The sequence below is a fragment of the Urtica dioica genome, chromosome 5, assembly GCF_054948205.1.
Source record: "Urtica dioica subsp. dioica isolate 48M chromosome 5, U.dioica_male_clone48M_v1_H2, whole genome shotgun sequence".
NCBI lineage: Eukaryota > Viridiplantae > Streptophyta > Magnoliopsida > Rosales > Urticaceae > Urtica > Urtica dioica.
Genome location: NC_142760.1, coordinates 36,538,111 through 36,555,456, shown reverse-complemented (window position 1 = coordinate 36,555,456; position 17,346 = coordinate 36,538,111). Strand labels below are relative to the sequence as shown.

The following is a 17,346-nucleotide window of genomic DNA, read 5'->3' as shown; positions in this document are numbered from 1 at the left end:
TTCTCGCGGTGTATCTGAAACATGATCATCATCATCGTCTTCATCACTCCACAAGTTCTCCTCTTCGTCCTTTTCCGCTTCTCTGAGTCCGTCGGCTTCTTTCGCGATTGATTGTACTAAATCAATCTCTTCCTCGATATTACGTGGCTCAACCACGTTTTCGTCTTCAGTCAGATAGAGCGATTGACTGAGTTGCGTTTCTAGTTGCTGAAAGAACTCGCGCTCACCGGTCCTTGGTCTCAACATCTGAAGAACACCGAGCTACAAGAGGAAAAAAAATGTAAGTACTTAACATCTAGATAAGTGTATAAATTATGTATAAAAGATATAAATTATAAATTACCGTTTTTTTAAGGAAAACCTTCTCGACGTCCTTGCGTGTCACCACTCGAACGCTTGACCACGAAAGCATCCTCGGTACTCGAACACCGATATTATTCCCGAACTGCTGACCAATCTCCGGAATAGCCTCGAACGCCCAATATTGCACGGCGTGCAAATTCCCCGGTAAGGAATACTTTGCCTCCTTCTGAAGAATGTTCTCGTTGGCGGATTTGTCCTTTTGTTTTAGACAGTAGCGTTTCATGTCCACAGAGAGGGCGGAGAACGTCTCTGTCCACGTGATGTTCCCCCACGGCAGAGAATAGAAGAATGGCAAGTCCTCAACCATGTAGAGATACTTGTCGTTAATGACTCGGTTGTGTTCTACTCCGAGGAGATACCCAATGACAAACACGCACAATCCGAGCTTGTACGCGTCCTCCGGATCTTGATATGTCTTGAACGCGTTCGTCAAGACTTCGAACTTGGCGTTTCGCACGCCGTTTAAGTGATCGGTCACGAGCCTATTACTTCTTCGCTCGTTCTGCTCCTCCGCCGTCGGACCGTCTTCCATACTGAATCCGGTGATCAACGCGTATTCGAGTTTACCGAATCTCACGCGTTTATTTCCGATACCGAAGTGAATCTCACCCCTTTTCGTGGACTCCACCTTTCGAAGAAGCAGAGAGTGTAAAAGTACTGAAGAGAAATTTAACGTCGTCGCCTCGAAGAATTGAGCGAACGGAGTCTCTGCTATCATTTGAAGTAGATCCAGAGCTGTGAATTTTTCTTTCACAAGCTTCAACATTCCCGAACCACTATACGTGATTCGACCCGGAAAATTACTCTCACATAGCAACGTCAAATTCTCCTACAACACGAGTTATAACAAGTTTAATCACTAATAAATTATAAATATCATTCAAAACACAACTAAAATTAAATATCATTCAAAACACAACTAAAAACACAATTACATATCATTCAAAACAATCCAACAATAAACACAACTAAAATCTGAAAAAAAAATAAAAAATTATAACAAGTTTAATCACATAGCAACCACGTTACATTCTCCTAAAACACGGGTTATAACAAGTTTAATCACTAATAAATTTTAAAACAAAACAAATATAATTCAAAACACAACTAAAACTAAATATCATTCAAAACACAACTAAAAACATAATTACATATCATTCAAAACAATCCAACAATAAACACAACTAAAATCTGAAAAAAAAATAAAAAATTATAACAAGTTTAATCACATAGCAACCACGTTACATTCTCCTAAAACACGGGTTATAACAAGTTTAATCACTAATAAATTTTAAAACAAAACAAATATCATTCAAAACACAACTAAAACTAAATATCATTCAAAACACAACTAAAAACACAATTACATATCATTCAAAACAATCCAACAATAAACACAACTAAAATCTGAAAAAAAAAATAAAAAATTGTAACAAGTTTAATCACATAGCAACCACGTTACATTCTCCTAAAACACGAGTTATAACAAGTTCAATCACTAATAAATTTTAAAACAAAACAAATATCATTCAAAACACAACTAAAATTAAATATCATTCAAAACACTACTAAAAACACAATTACATATCATTCAAATCTAAACCCATCTCTCGTTAGAAAAAAAAAACAAAAAAAATTCACTTTGAAGCCGACGGGATTCAATGTTTGGATTTTTTTTTTTTTTAATCCTGATGGATCCCGTCGGATCCCATCGGAATCGGTCGGATTCCGACCGATTCCGATGGGATCCGACGGGATCCGACGAAATTTAAAAAAAAAAAATAACTTTGAAGTCGGAGACGGTCGGATCCCATCGGATTCGGTCTCCATCAGGATTTAAAAAAAAAAAAATCCAAACATTTCCAGATTTTAAAAAAAAAAAAATCACTATGAAACCACTCTAATCTTATTTCTTATCTATGGTACACTAAGAAACCATGAAAAACCATTAAAAAAACCATTAAAAAACATACCTTTTTTGTCATTTTGAGGTAGCTATGGAGGTTGATGGAGGTCGGGGTCGGCGTCGGAGTTGGTGGTGGGCGTCGGAGGTGTCGAGGTCGGCGTCGGATTTGATGAGGATGGCGTCGGATTTGGTGATTTTCGCGTCGGATTGGTGGAGATGGAGAAAAGTTGTTTTTGTGTTGAGAGAAAGTGAGAGAAAGTGAGAAAGTGAGAAAGTGAGAATGAAGAAGATGATGTTATGAGGTTTATTTTGAATTGAGGGCATTTTTGTCCAAAATTGGTACAAAAGTCCAATTTTGGATATTTTTTAATTAACGGGTCTAATTGAGATATTTTCATAACTTTTAGGTCTAGAAAATGAAATTTCTCTTGAACATTTTATGCTGGTTAGTATATGATTTGACTAAAATTATTTAATATAAGGAATTCTTTAGAAGATATAAATTTGAATTGTTTGTGTTATATCAAGTCCTATATTTAATATAGTAATAAAAGAAACATCATTTATTTATTTTTTGTAGCTAGCTGTTTGGTTACTTGAAACAACATAGTCTTTTTTTTTTTGTTTTTTTTTTTAATTAAATGAACTAAAAACAGTCTAAGTCTAAAGAGTAGTATATAAAAATTAAACCACTTAGATTTGAGGAGTTATTACATTCTAGATATATAAATTTGAAATACGCCATATATACAATCACAAGATTTTGATTGCAAACTCAAATGAGAAATTGACAACAATAATACCAATGGCTTGTCAGTTACCAAAAATCAACCAAAACCCAAATATTGACACATCTAATACCAAATCGGTCACGAACTGAGTTGATTTCGTGACACATTGATCATGAACTGGTTGCAGTTCGTGACCGATTTGGTATTAAATGTGTCAATTTTCCAACTCAAATTTAGAGTTGTTAATAGCCTCAAATTTTGATTATGAGAACTAATTAGTCAATTCGAATACAATTAAAAATAATGTAAATGCAAATAATAATGAGAATAAGATGATATTATTATCTATCGATAGACAATACACGAGATTGAACACAATTATTTATTAATCCATAGTTTATCGAGCAATATTATCAATATAGGAAGATTCGTCTGTTTTTCTGAGGTCTATACCTCTCTATATATAAACTCTGAATCGTCTTCTCAAGTTCGGTGTATCGCATTATACACGAGTAACGCGACACCAAAGAAAATATCTAAATATCTTCTCCTTGTGATGTGTGTACTTTCTGATACGAATCATGCAAAATGGTGTGTAACAACTTCATTTGAAGTTTTGAACAATAGACTGTACACCATATTGGACATAGAGGTTTGCAGATGCATAGTACCAATGTATTAATATTAGTATAGGAAGATCCATTTGAGGGGTTTTTTTTTTTTTTTCTTTCTATGATCATCTTCTATTTATATAACTCTAAATCATCAACTGAGCTCCGTGCATTGCATAAGACATGCTACCAAAAAATGTCTTCTCTAACCAAATCGTGACACGTGTATATGTATACACATATAGGCATATAGCGAAAACCTTAATATGAACGTGTCACGATTTCATATATTAAGGATCGAGAAGTATACACGTGTCACAATATTAATGTTAGATTAAGGTTTTTACTTGTTAACTTACTAGTTTTAGCATCGCGCTACGCGCGAATGATTTTAGGATATTATAAATTATAAAATTTGTAGAGGTTAATTTGTGTTATTAAAATTCGTAAACAATGGGCACTAAAAAAACCTGCAATTGAAAAAAAAAACCCTTAAAAATCATGAATAAATAATAAAATGTAAAAAATTTACTTTGTACATTGGTTAGACTTTCATGGGTAAATAAAACTTGCGTTCGCTTTCAACGAAATATGGAGACACATATAAGGTGAAGGGAAATAAATATCAAAGAGAAAAATAAAGATAATTTAATAAAGAAAATATAAAACTAACATATACTCAAAATAATGTATGTTATTGATATAGTATAATATAGTATCAGTAATTATAAAATACATAAAAAAATTATACAAAATATATTGATGAAAGAGGGAGAAAAAAAAACAATATACATAAAAAAAAAAGTTTTACAAAATATATATTGAAAAAAAACTAAAGAAAGAAAGAAAAAAAAAATTAAAGGCAAAAAAAAAAACGAAAAAAAAATTAAGGCCGCCACGTGTCGCTGCCTGGCGACGCCACGTGGCGGCCTGATGATGAAAGTTGAGGGGAGATGTGGTGTTTATTAAATATGTTATAGATATTGTATATGTATACACATATCGGCATATAGCGTAGTCGGAAAAATCTTATAAATTAGACTTTATGAGCTATGTAATCATCGTGAAAAATCACAAAATTTGCGAACAAATGTCTTATAATACCTTGTAAAGTGTTACTTGAAAATTTTAAGGATATTTATTCATAAAAATCAACAAAATTTGGAGTTATGAGGTTGCTATAGATAAGAGACGTGAAGATATCTGATTTTCAAATCACAAACACAAAAGTTTATGATTTTGTGTCATATTATGTAAAATACAAGAGAAAATTGTGTCCTAAAGTCCAAAATTGTTTACATATATAATTATATGGGATGAAGAGAATTTTGTTTCAACTGTTATTCGAACTCACAACATCAAATTGGTGTATGTAGAGGTTTGTCAAATTTGAATTAGATATATTTTGTTTTGTTTTGGTAAAATCTTTTAACTGCCACGTGTCTATTTATATATTCGTGACTCAAGTATTTATTAATTATCATCATTAAATACTCTTCAACGATTTGTACAACTATTCACTGCTTATCTTGTTCTTGTACTTGTATATTTATTTTTCTTACCACCACTTAAAGTGAGGCATTTTCAACCCATCAATCCGTATGAGTTTAAGACAAGCATGATGGTCTTTTATTACATTACCACGATATTTGTTTGTTTGTTTGGAATATTTTATTATTACATTATATAGTACACAATAAATTATATTGGACGTATTTAGCATATCTGTTCGAAAGTATTGTTCGAACCACACATACATGTTCAATTTGAAGTGTTTGTAAAACAGGACCCATAATCTTTCCTCACATTTGCTGGCTCTAAATTTGGACTTTGGAGGGAAAAAAAATAGAGAAGAAAAAAAAATCTACAAACTAGAACCCTACGTTTAGGATTAATAGTAGTGGGTTGTTTGCAAAATGAAGATATTCCTTCTTTTATTTTATTATTGATTTTATGTTGAAGTTAATGAAGCGTTCTATCAATAAAATAAAATAAAATAAAAAAGATGATATTTTTAGAAACTGTGGGGAAAGTGGATCACACAGATTATCATGTTGTTGCGTGGTCATATTCTTGCATCATTGATGAGAAATGAAATTGGAAACTAGACGAAGTTGAAATGAAATGTGTTTGTTGGGCATTAAATCCATTAGGTCCACTTCCAACTGCAATGAAATATAGATTCTTAGCTTCATAAATTGCAATACATGGAAGATTCATGGAATTAAATGCAACTTTTAGACTTTGGGTTGAGCCACACAACTAATTTCTATGAAAGAATGTCAAGATATAAAAAAAAATAGTATTTATTTATGTTATGAAATCAAACAAATAATAATAAAAATTGGTTGTTCTTGGTGCTCAACAGTCTTTTCTCAACAAGCAGAGCGTTTCCATCAAATATAATCCGTTTTATGCATTCTGATTCTAAATTATGCAAACTAGTTAGAGAGAAATTACTCTTTGGTAAAACATGAATAAAACGCTACTTAAAACGTAGTTTCAAAGCAGTCCACTTTTCCTTAAGGTACAACATCTAATTAATTCTTTTAAGTTAAAACATTATGCAACTAACTCTTCAACAAAATCTAGAGGCTATATAGACACCAAAGTGCTTCATAAACACTACTTCTGTGTGGTTTGGATATAGAGACGTAATAATAAAATAAAAAGAGAGAAAAGATAACTTATAATTGTTGGTAAAAGATATAATTCACCATTCTTTAAAAAAAATGTAGTTCTAAGATATAATTCAGTGATAACACTCTCATCTTCCAAATGAGTAGATGTATTAGAATCACTCAAAGACCAGAAAAATACAAGAAAGCCACAACTTATAAGGTAAGAGCAACGACTCTCAATTAGTTATTACCCTTTACTTAGTCCTCAACATTATATAATGATAACAATTATCATATTGTATTTATTAACCTTTTGTACTCGCGAGTAAAACTGTGTGTTTTACTTGTATTAATTTGTTTTTCTTCGTATTGCATTGTTTATTTTTTTTAATACCCCAACATGATATCTAGGTAAATTTTGGACTAATTTACCTAGGTATTAAATATTTGGCTGATTGGTAAAACTATAAGCTTTCAACTTTATATAACATTTGAGTAGTATAATAATTTATTTAGATGTTCAAATATCACAAACAGGTCCCATGGTCTAGTGGTTAGGACATTAGACTCTGAATCTAGTAACCCGAGTTCAAGTCTCGGTGGGACCTTATATTATTCTTTTTTCATTCTCGCCTTACAAAGACTGCTTTAGTTAAGCCATAGACGAGTTTTATGGATTGCTTTACTACTTTTGAATTTTAGTGGTTCTCTTATCTGAACTTTTGCTATTGGAGGGCAATAAAATTATAAAATGGTCGTAAGAGAGAGTCAATTACGGTGACTATTCATTTTTCTTTTTCATTATCGTCTTTTCTATGAAGACTGCTTTAGTTAATACATGAAAGTGTTATGGATTGCTTTACTACTTTTTGACTTTGGAGTCATATTGGAGTTTTGATACTCGTAAGGTTATAAGTGGTCGTATAACAGAAAGTTCCACAAGTTCCTTTAATTTTTCTCTTGATGGTAACAAGTTCATACCTACATTTGTCAATGTCAACACCTAAGCAATGATTGTATGACTTGCTTCATATTACACAAATATTACACTCAGTTATTTTCATTGATTTTACCTTTTACATCAAATATTCCATTCATTCATAATTAATAACCTAGTCACTCTCAAGGCTGAGAAAAACTTTTGCAAGGTGAAATAAAGCAAAAAAAAAGAAAGAAGAGAAGAAGATCGTCTTGAGCTCAAAATTTGTAACATGTTTTATACAAGAAGAGTATGAATAACAGTGCTGTACAAGGACCAAGGTCTTAAATGGCATTTGGTAGTGTAACACTAAAAAAACCTAGATATCAGCTGACCAAGACCAGCCAGAAGGATTAAACATAAAATTTACAAGTTTCTGGGTTTTTCGGATCCAACAATTCCAAAAATAAATATATAGCTCTGCTATTAGAATTTTTTAAATTTTTAAATTTTTTTAATATAAAATAGCGCTCAATCACAGAACGTTGAAAAAAAAAACCGGGAGCTAAAAGCCAAAAAAAAAAAGGCGGGAATGCAAAATGAGGAGCTGAGAGCGGGAATGCAAAATTAGCAACTAATATTTGCCTTGTCAACGCTTGGTGGGTCGAGTTGAGGTGGTCGTACATAACCCGCCACAATTGGCACGAACAGTATCGAGATTTCTGTCCTCGAACCTGTTCGTGATTGTAAAAGTAAATATGGAAAAATTCCAGTTTTGAACATCTTGTACTGGTTCTCGGCTATGCCGTTTTAAAGTAATAAAGTCCCGTTGTTTCTTTAAAAAAAAAAAAAAGTAAATATGGAAAATAAAAATTCTATTTCAGTAACATATGACAATAAAGAATACAAGTTTTCAAGTGTGTTGATTTGATTCAAACCTTGCTTCGGCAAGAGAGAAACATGTCCTCTTTTCCTCCCGGCAATCATCCACGTCCCGGTGTTTTTGTTGACTTCGTATAACACCTCGTCCTGTTACCACGCGAAAAATATAGAGACAGTAGAAATTATATACATTTTTAAAAAAAAAAATTTGTTGCTCCCGGAGACTTAAGTGTGAAGCTTCCTTCTCCTCCCCGAAATCTTTCAACCTTTTGACCCGCCATTTCATGGTAAAAAGCTTCCCGTCCCACAGCCAAGTACGGGTCGAGGATGGGCCTTTGCAATACGAGAGCGCTTCGGAAAACTAAATCCTGTTTGGAATCACTTGTACCCACCGGAGGATGAGCTCCGACGCTTCATCTGCATCGATAAAAGAGAGTTTCGTTGATTCCCAGGATCTTCTTAGATATATAATCATACTTAAAAAAGCACAAGAATAAAAATTTCATTAGTGTGACACACCTTTGCCGTTTGTCTTCCCAAGGCATATACCGAACAAGATTCCGGCTCTGGACCCCGGAGAAACGACAAGCGGAAAGAACACTTGGCTGGTATGAATAAACCCATCTTGAAGATCAAGCCATGAGTCGTTGATTGTCAATGTTGCCTTAACTTCAGAATGAAGTATAACATGTGGCAAGAATAGTAGATTTTGCTTAGGGATAGACATGTGGTCCACATTAAAACGTCTATAATTTACCCATCGTTTGCAGCGTGCAATCTCCCAGGAATAGTTATAGTCCAAACATGAGACCAGATTAAAGTTAATCTGCCTGAATTTTCTCTGGTTGTATGTTCACCGTTTGGATGTTTGGTGCGGCGGTACTATCGAGTGGAATTTCAACTTCTCACGAAACTTATCAGATAGAGAGGCCTTGGAATATGCGCAGCTGATGGACTCCCTAGAGTCAGTTTCCCTCGGGGACGGGGTAGAGGATCGGAGGGCTTGGTTGGATGACTCGGAGGAGTTCTCGGTAAAAGCTATGCATGCTGCACTTGCGTCTCTGGGACCGACCATTTCAGTGCCTTTCTACGAAACAGTATGGAAGTGCGATGCCCCAAAAAAAGTTCAAATTTTCGGGTGGAGACTGGCACGCAAAAGAATAAACACGGCGGACGTCATTCAAAGGCAGAATCCTCACCAGGCCCTTTCCCCGAGCTGCTGTATCCTCTGTAACAGAGCAACGGAGGACATTCACCATCTTTTCGTAGACTGTCCAGCAGTCTCAAGCATTTGGAAGTGGCTCTTCGGGAAGTTAAACATTAATGCCTCATCGATAGTTCTTCTTTCTGATTTTTTCTTGCTTCACGAGACACCGGGGAAGAAAAATCGTTGGAAGGCGGCGGTTAAAACGGGGGTGCTGGCAGGCTTCTGGGCTCTGTGGCTAAGCAGAAACAAATGTATCTTTGAGAACGAGGGGTGGTGTCAAGGAGTCCGGGAAATTCTCAATCGGAACATTGCTCTTTGGCTTCACATTGCTTGCAAGGAGTTTAAAAATTACTCTTTGGCGGACCTACAGAGAGACTGGAGTAGTGCTATATAGACCTCCCGGTTTATATAGAACTCTTTTGGATATAATATTTAGGTTTTTCTTTTGTTATTTTGGTACCATTTACTGACCGACCTCCCGGTTTGTTGTGGGAGGTTACGAATCGGTCTGGAGAGCGGTTTGCTCTCCCTTTTTGTAAATTGGCGTTTTCAGCCTGTTAATATAAGATTCTTGTTTCAAACAAAAAAAAAATCATGAAATGTTTTCTTTTTGTTACAAGAGATCAAAGACATATTAATACCTTCATTGCATTTATCTGTAACTCGCATGGAAAGGATCAGTAAAATGCACAGCAAGAGTCCTGTAAAAAAGAACAAGGTGTTCAATAAAAAATTTATAATGAAAACATTAACATTTGTCTGATAGTGGATTATAAAAAAAAAGGATTCAGAAACAAAATTTGGGAAGTGGCCAGAAAACTTGCTTGTCAAATGTTTGGCTATGAGATGTTCCAAATTCAAGTTCCAGGGCAGTCCATAAACTCGAGCATTTTACTTGGCATGTCAATATTGATAATAGAGCTAGTAAAGCAATTTTCAAATTAAATAATTCGTGTGCAGTCCAGGCCTATGAAAAGCTTATAATGAATGAGAAACCCCTTAAAGCAACCACAAAGGTACGATTTAAACTTGAACAAAAGCTGCAATGAAATATTTCTTCGTCAAATGAAACTAACATAAGAAATCATAACTAATATGCCCTTTTATCGAATGCCTCAGAGTAAGAGATAATCTCGTATTCTATTTACCATGGAACGACATTCTTTTCGAAATTTTGTACCGAGCGAACCCATCTACGAGAGGAGAGTGGAACGACATTCTTTGGCAGCCTATGGACTCCAATATCGCTGAAAACCTCTCGCGACCTTTCGAAGAAGAAGAGATAAAAAGAGCGGTTTTTGGTTGTGCGAGGAATAAATCTCCCGGACCGGACGGTTTCTCCATGGCGTTTTTCCAGGATTTTTGGGAGATCATCAAGGCCGAGGTGCTTCAATTCTTTAGCGAGTTTTGGGAATCGGGTATAATAAACAAAAGTGTAAACGAGACCTTCATATGCTTGATTCCAAAAAAACTCAATGCCAGTAGAGCCAAGGATTTCAAACCAATCAGCCTGGTAACAGGATTGTACAAAATTTTGGCAAAAGTATTGGCGGAAAGAATCAAAACTATTTTGGACAAAATTATTTCCCCTTTCCAAGGTGCTTTTGTCAAAGGACGTCAAATCACAGATATGATCCTTATTGCAAACGAGGTGGTTGAGGAAACCAAGAGGTCGGGGAGGAAAGGAGCTGTTTTTAAAATAGATTTTGAGAAAGCTTACGATATGGTGGAATGGGACTTTATTGATTTCGTCATGGATATGAAAGGTTTCGACGGAAGATGGAGAAAATGGATTAAAGGATGTCTTTCATCGGTCTCCTTCTCTATCATCATAAACGGGAAAGATAGGAATCATTTTTCGAGCTCGAGAGGTTTGCGCCAAGGAGACCCTATCTCGCCTTTCCTTTTCATCTTAGCCGCGGATGCGATGTCCAGAAGAATTCTATGAGGTGTGGAAAACGAATCTTTCAGACCCCTCGAGGTAGGCTCCCCGAGTTTGAGTCTCTCCCATCTACAGTTCGCGGATGACACTCTCATCTTTGGGGTTTTCGATACACAAAGTTGGGCAAACCTTGTAGACATCATTCGTGACTTTTGCAAAGACTCGGGTCTTAAAGTCAATATTGAGAAAAGTAGTTTGGTTGGTATTAACTGCGAAGTAGAGGAAAGTGAGAGTCTCGCAGCTTCTCTTGGTTGTCAAAAGCTGGATTGGCCCATCACATATCTTGGATTACCCCTTGGAGACAACCCGAGGAGCAAATCTTTCTGGGACCCCGTTCTCTTCAAGGTTGCGAAGAGACTCGCTGGGTGGAAGAGAGGTTTTCTGTCGAAAGACGGGAAATTGACACTCATACAATCGGTGCTATCTGCCCTACCGACCTATTTCATGTCAATCTTCAAGATGCCCAGAGGGGTAGCTGACGAAATGGAGAAAATTATGAAATGTTTCTTTTGGGAAGGTTTCGAAAACCAGAAAAGGCGGGCAGCGGTTTCTTGGGTTGAGTGTTGCAAGCCAAAAGAGGCGGGAGGTTTGGGGATTGGGAGACTAGTTGCGAAAAACAATTCTTTGCTTGCGAAATGGCTTTGGCGCTTCCCAATCGAGCCGAACGAGTTGTGGCATAAGGTGATAAAAGCAATCTACGGAACTCAAGAAAACATATGGGATCCGGGGCCTGCAACGGGACGCACCCTTAGGAGTCCGTGGAAATCCATTTTTTCGATCCACGAAGATTTTTATAAGCGGTGCTCATGGATAGTACGAGATGGTAATAAAGTCAGGTTTTGGGAGGATGTCTGGTGCGACAGGTGAGACTCTGGAATCACGCTTCCCCGGGTTATTCCGTTTAAGCTCTCTTAAAAATGTGCCAATTAGGCAAATGGCCTCTAACCCTCTTACATGTACTATCGAGTGGAACTTCAACTTCTCACGACACTTAACAGATAGAGAGGCCTTGGAATACGCGCAACTGATGGACTCCCTAGAGTCTGTTTCCCTCGGGGACGGGGTAGAGGATCGAAGGGTTTGGTTGGATGACTCGGAGGAGTTCTCGGTAAAAGCTATGCATGCTGCACTCGCGTCTCCGGGACCGACCACTACAGTGTCTTTCTACGAAACAGTATGGAAGTGCGCTGCCCCAAAAAAAGTTCAAATCTTCGGGTGGAGACTGGCACGCAAAAGAATAAACACGGCGGACGTCATTCAAAGGCAGAATCCTCACCAGGCCCTTTCCCCGAGCTGCTGTATCCTCTGTCACAGAGCAGCGGAGGACATTCATCACCTTTTCGTCGACTGTCCAGCAGCCTCAAGCATTTGGAAGTGGCTCTTCGGGAAGTTAAACATTAATGCCTCTTCGATTGTTCTTCTTTCTGATTTTTTCTTGCTTCATGAGACACCGGGGAAGAACAATCGTTGGAAGGAGGCGGTTAAAACGGGGGTGCTGGCAGGCTTTTGGGCTCTGTGGCTAAGCAGGAATAAATGTATTTTTGAGAACGAGGGATGGTGTCAAGAAGGAGTCCGGGAAGTTCTCAATCGGAACATTGCTCTTTGGCTTCACACTGCTTGCAAGGATTTTAAAAAATACTCTTTGGTGGATCTTCAGCGAGACTGGAGTAGTGCTATATAGACCTCCCGGTTTACATAGAAATCTTTTGGATATATTTTTAGGTTTTTTGTTTTTTTGGTTCCTTTTTCTGACCGACCTCCTGGTTTGTTGTGGGAGGTTATGAATTGGTCTGGAGAGCGTTTTGCTCTCTCTTTTTGTAAATTGGCACTTTTAGCCTGTTAATATAAGATTCTTGTTTAAAAAAAAAAAAAAAATTTACCATGGATTGACAGGCAAAAAGGTACTGTCTAAATTCGAACCCCCTAAATGAGTCCTCCTGAACAATTTGTGTCAGCGGCTTCTTTCCTGGATTAAGCAATGTCGCTTGATCGTCACCGTGGTCTACGCTACCGAAGTCCCTCTGTTTCCCATTTATATTTACTGTAGGTAAAAAATAAATCACCAGTTGGAAATCATGGCAGCAAATATAGAGGTATGTCTCATAACCAACAATGCTAATCAGTTTAATCCAGTAATATGCGTTTTTGAAATTCCATGTGAATGATATAAAAGCACACATGAACCCTATATAACGAGTTATACATCGTTAATAAATTTTACTGTCAATAGAAATTGCTAACTACCAAGTCTGTCAGTAGAGAAAAGCGGACCTGTTTCCGAATAACAAAGTTCTAGCTCATAATATTCACGCAAAGCATCTTCATGAAGATGAGCCGTGTCGAACATAAAAGCCAAGCTTTCCTGAGAGTAATATGAAAACTGTTATACCACCCACTAGGCTGCAAACTGTTACTTCTTGCAACGTTTAAGTGGACCAATGATTTTTTTACCATTAGTCTAATAGTTTATTTAAAATGAAGATGGAAGTACCTTCAAAATAAAAAAAATAAAAAATTGCAAAAGTTCCACAGGCATAAATCTTTAGGATGAGCCCTAGAGACGAAGATGATAAACCACTTCAAGTAATTGCTCTTCATTCGGGACGATCAGCTTCAAGCGTGGCTTAAGTATGGTTTTGAATTCATCAAGATCCTGGTAAAAGGGTAAGTAAAAAATGTTATCAAGCAACACTTTTAAGAATCCAAGTACAACAAAATACTAATATAGAAATCAACCACAATCTAGATTACACTGGACAGAACCAGCAACTCAATTTATACCCTCATGCTCTTACAATATGAAGTTAACGCATCACCAACCAACAATTAGTCAACAAGGCCGCCAGTTCACGAGATTATACATGTTTTTTTGTTTTTTTTTTATTTTTTTTATTTCGTGGTTGAAATCGAAGATACAAAATATTCTAAGATCAACATTAATGCAACGTTAAATACTTCGCCGGTAACAAGAACAATTGTCGCATATTCGCAGCCTCGCATCTGTGTTAGTATGAACTCAGCAGGAAAACTCTCAATGAATACGGGATTTCGGGTCTTGTTATTCAAGCAAGCTCTTTTCAAAGGAAATCGCTCCTCAAACCAGTTGGCCACAAGTCACTCACATCTTCAACTGAAAAGGCACAACACAGTATATAGGAGGTACAATTAGCTCAACAGTTTTATGACCTCAAGAGAGTCACAGATAGTTCAGAAATAAGTTCCAGAGCCGTAATTGAACTCTTTCATTTCATGAAACACAGATCAAACTTCACAGGCATTTCCAAATTTGCTACATTTTCAAAGGATATGGAAACGAAAATGCAATATTCCTCAACAATCTCACATAGTCCATACCCTCCGACAACCAAAGTTCAATCCTTAAACAATCTGTCTAAAATCGTACACTAAAAGAGCAAAAAAGAAAAGCAATAATGACGAATTCATTATCAATTTGGGAGACACAAATAAGTAACGAGGTTTTACCCGATATTAGAAGGTGATCACAGGAGTTCTTGATCGTCTGAAATTGAGCGAGGTAATTCGCCATGGTCGACCTCGATCTACGCCGAGAGTAAGCAGATTAGAGAGAGCATTTTTTTTATTGTCGTTTCCTCGTTTGCCTGATAAACGACAGCTTTTTGTTTGTTTAACTTGTAAGAAAACTCTAATAATTAATATGAGGTCATGCATATTTATAATTACAATTGATATCTATTTGGGGACTTTTATTTTATTTAATTTTACTGGACTTGAGATAATATGATTTTGAGATTTGGGTATAATTAAATTAACTTCGGCCGTGGGTTATTTTTTTAACAAATTGGTAGACTATTGTACTATTGATCTAATTGCCCATTTTTCTAAAGCACTAAATTTATATTAAATTAACTTCGGTCTGGTGAGTTATTTTTTTAATAAAATGAAACTTTGTTTATTTTTCTTTTTAAAAAGTGGTTGACTATTATACTATTGATCTAATTGTCCACTTTTCTAAAGCAGTAGACTTATATTTTTCAATTTTGAGTTTGTTGTCAAATTAATATAAATTTATATATGTGTGAGATATTTATATGAGAAAAATATAAAAATGGAATGGAGGACTACTACGATTTTTCAAGATTTTTGGTGTGCAGGGAAATATTATATTTATTGACATATATATTTCAATTAAAAAAAAGATTTGTTAACAAGTAGCCACTTAATTGAAGGTCTATTAAAATAATAGTCAAGGTTTGAGTTATATTAAGTAATTCGCCAAAGAATTTTTTAATGAGCCTAAAATACCCTTAACTCTAACACATTTCCTTCTACTCTTCCAAACACTCACTCGTCTCTTTTTCTCTCCACCAAAAACCCTCCCTCATCGCTACGACGTTGAAACTCTAGACGACCACAACCTCGCCGGAAAAAAATGGCAGCAACGTCCACAACTACGTCGAAATTCTACGACAGATTGGTCCAGAGTCTCATCAACAAGCGCCTCCGAGCTCTTCGCAAGAAGCTCAGCCAAATCTCGCGCGTCGATAGGCTTCTAGTTGCAATTCACGACGGTGAAGGCGTTGGTAAAGGCATGCCGGTGGAGGAGGAAACAGGCGAAGGTGGCGGGGGCAGCGCACGCGGCGATGGATGTGCAATTTCAGATTCTAGGGTTTTTTGTTTTGACAGTTACATATTAATTGTCACAGTTAATCTCGATTAATTGTCACGGTTAACTGTGACGAACTTCTTCCAAAAACGATTTCGAACATCGGCGAGTCTTGCGGTTGCGCCGATCCGAACGTTCGAAGGTCGCAAGTCTAGTTTTGCATAATTAATAGTGATAGTTGATCGGATTAACTGTGAATGTTAATTCGATTAACCGTGACGATCCTTCTCCGGAAACTTTCTCGAACATCAGCGAGTCCCGCGGCTGCACACCGATCCGACCATTTGAAGGCCGCAAGTCCAGTCTTGAAATCGTCGAAAGAAGCTGAGATTTGAGAGCTTCGTCGCCGAATGTCAAGACCTCGTTTTCGACGTAGACGAGCGAGACTTCGCCGGAGAATGGAGCAACGTTGGAGGTGATTCAGTTAACGGCGGCATTCGGATCAGAAGCTAGGATTGAGATTTCGCTGTTTGAAACTATGATGAAAACTCGGATTCCGGCGCCGAAGACGACGGAGATGACAATTAATAAGATTTATTGTTGTTTTTGTTACGGGTTGTTGCGATTTTTCCGTACGCAAGTGCACGTAGTCGCTCAAGTAGTAGAGTTCGTAAGTACGAGTCGATCCGACGAGGAAAATGTTTAATTAAATTGACAAGATTACTAGCATTTATTGAACCCGATGATTTGATGATTGTGATGGTTATAAAAAGCGAACGAAAATTAAAAGCAATTAAAATACGATAAATCACGATAATGAGAAAGCAAGAACTATGGCTTCACAAGTTATTCCTATGGTTTGGATTCGAGAATTAAGCACTAAACACCCACTCTTATGTTTGCTAATCACGCTCACGATAATGGTAATCTAAGATTTCTCTCGAACATCTAAGAATCTAAACCTATGCCGGGATATCTTCTCTCGATCTCAACCCCTAAAAACAACGGCTAGCATTAAAAACAAGAACATTCACACGACTCCGAAACAGCCTAGCTATGTCTAGCCTAGGAATGTATCCCGGTAAATTAATCCTTGTGCACGACTAACCTAATCTCTTCCGAGCATCAAGCAATCCTAATATCATGAACACGGTAGCTAATCGAATTCAAGCATTACACACAGAATTAAAATAAACAAACATGATAGAGCATATGGACATTAATTTGACATGATTAATCCATAACCATATTCCTAACTCGCTACACCATAGCTCTTAATGAATTTAGTGCATGATTGAACGGAGAATAAACGGAGATGAATACAAAGCAATCATGACTAAAACTGAATTATATTAATAAAAACTAGAGTTCTAAAGATTCAGATAATAGAGATGAAAACTGTGAATGATGAAAACGAGAATTGTGGCGACGATGATCCTCTTTGAACGTTTCTTCTCTCCCGGGGTTTTTGCGGCCGAATAAGAAAAACTTAACTAAAAGCAAAAGCAAAGATATGTTTCTCAATAAACTAAAGTGTTTTTGTAGGTTTCCTAGGTTTTTCGGAGCTCATATGGGCCGT

The 17,346-nt window shown here is 36.5% G+C and overlaps 1 long non-coding RNA gene, 1 other non-coding gene and 1 pseudogene across 3 annotated transcripts; 1 reads left to right on the top strand and 2 right to left on the bottom strand.

Moving 5' to 3' along the window:
- Positions 1–6,768: 6,768 nt before the first annotated feature.
- TRNAQ-CUG (transfer RNA glutamine (anticodon CUG)) lies at positions 6,769–6,840 on the top strand. Its single transcript has one exon. It is a non-coding gene; the product is annotated as a tRNA-Gln (tRNA).
- Positions 6,841–7,692: 852 nt separating this feature from the next.
- LOC149398182 (uncharacterized) lies at positions 7,693–13,619 on the bottom strand. Its single transcript, XR_016297198.1, has 6 exons — positions 13,454–13,619; positions 13,063–13,223; positions 9,882–9,941; positions 8,553–9,475; positions 8,090–8,450; positions 7,693–7,885 (listed from the first exon to the last, which is right to left on the bottom strand). It is a non-coding gene; the product is annotated as an uncharacterized LOC149398182 (long non-coding RNA).
- A 56-nt stretch (positions 13,620–13,675) lies between these two features.
- Positions 13,676–14,831, bottom strand: LOC149398181 (trafficking protein particle complex II-specific subunit 130 homolog pseudogene; annotated as a pseudogene). The gene is made up of 3 exons (XR_016296975.1): positions 14,666–14,831; positions 14,138–14,312; positions 13,676–13,835 (listed from the first exon to the last, which is right to left on the bottom strand). The product of XR_016296975.1 is annotated as a trafficking protein particle complex II-specific subunit 130 homolog pseudogene (transcript).
- Positions 14,832–17,346: the final 2,515 nt, after the last annotated feature.